At 36.5% G+C, this 1,024-nt stretch overlaps 1 protein-coding gene across 1 annotated transcript in view; it reads right to left on the reverse strand.

Annotated features, from left to right (window-relative positions):
- Positions 1–791: 791 nt before the first annotated feature.
- LOC126986055 (uncharacterized) overlaps positions 792–1,024 on the reverse strand; it is a 34,222-nt gene continuing 33,989 nt past the window's right edge. Inside the window, exon 3 of the mRNA XM_050841734.1 lies at positions 792–1,024. This exon is cut by the window's right edge and continues 1,239 nt beyond it. The gene's annotated coding sequence lies outside the window, so the exon portion shown is untranslated.

The following is a 1,024-nucleotide window of genomic DNA, read 5'->3' on the forward strand; positions in this document are numbered from 1 at the left end:
TGAAGAATTGGATCGGTTACTCCACATTCAATGATGTGGATATTGAAATCTATCAATAATCGAATTCGTTCTATCGTTTACCGTTGGGATAGAAAAATTATGAATTTTTAATGGCAATGGTCACTAACTCATCGTTTTCAGGGGTCACCGGCTGGCTTAATTTACAAGTTGGACAAAGCTTTGCGCTCTGCCGAGTGGCATCCGCAAAAAAAAGTCTTGTTTACCATTCATATTGATTTTCAATGCCAATATTCTTACTAATATAAGTTCATGATTATTTGTCTGTGATAATTTCCGATATATACTCGAGTATATATTATTAACATCCTTTTAGATCGGAAACAATGGTCGCATGTGTGTTGCAGTTATCTCATTTTTTTACGAAAGTACTATACCAAATATGCCGTACACGCGTTTTACCTCGCCTTTGTAGAGGTTCATGCTTCGAACTAAAATGCTTAGAGCACATTATCTTTAGCTGACTTTGTGGAAAAAGAGAAATTATGTGGCCGAAACCGAAATAGCTTTCCCAACTGACGACCGAAATCGAAAGTAGCGAACCCTCCTGCCAACACCACAACAAACCCGTCCTGTGAGCGTCACGCCGTATGCCTGTGTTTCTCGCTTGCTCCTGTCTTCTGAGAACTATCAAGTGTGGACATGCCAGGAGCTGCCGATACAAAGGCCTGGCTGGGAGAAATCTCAAGCCACCTGTGACATCAAGATCAGGATCAAGATCAAGTCATTCTCAAATATCATTAATTTTATGATGAAAGTAAACTATTTATGGGTTCTGTGTAAATGCATTTCCTTTAATTAAAATATATAAAAATAAAAATAAAACATTGAGTTTAATCCATCAATACATAAAATAATAATTTGTCCCAGGAAAACAGACGGTACGAAGTTCATGAAACATCTATATACACTTATTTCCATTATTAAAGTCTTTATAGCATGGAGTAATGTGTAAAAGTGTTGTAATTATTCTATCTTATCGCATAGTGATAACAATGGAACAGAC

Source organism: Eriocheir sinensis, chromosome 61 (genome assembly GCF_024679095.1).
Source record: "Eriocheir sinensis breed Jianghai 21 chromosome 61, ASM2467909v1, whole genome shotgun sequence".
Taxonomy (NCBI): Eukaryota; Metazoa; Arthropoda; class Malacostraca; order Decapoda; family Varunidae; genus Eriocheir; species Eriocheir sinensis.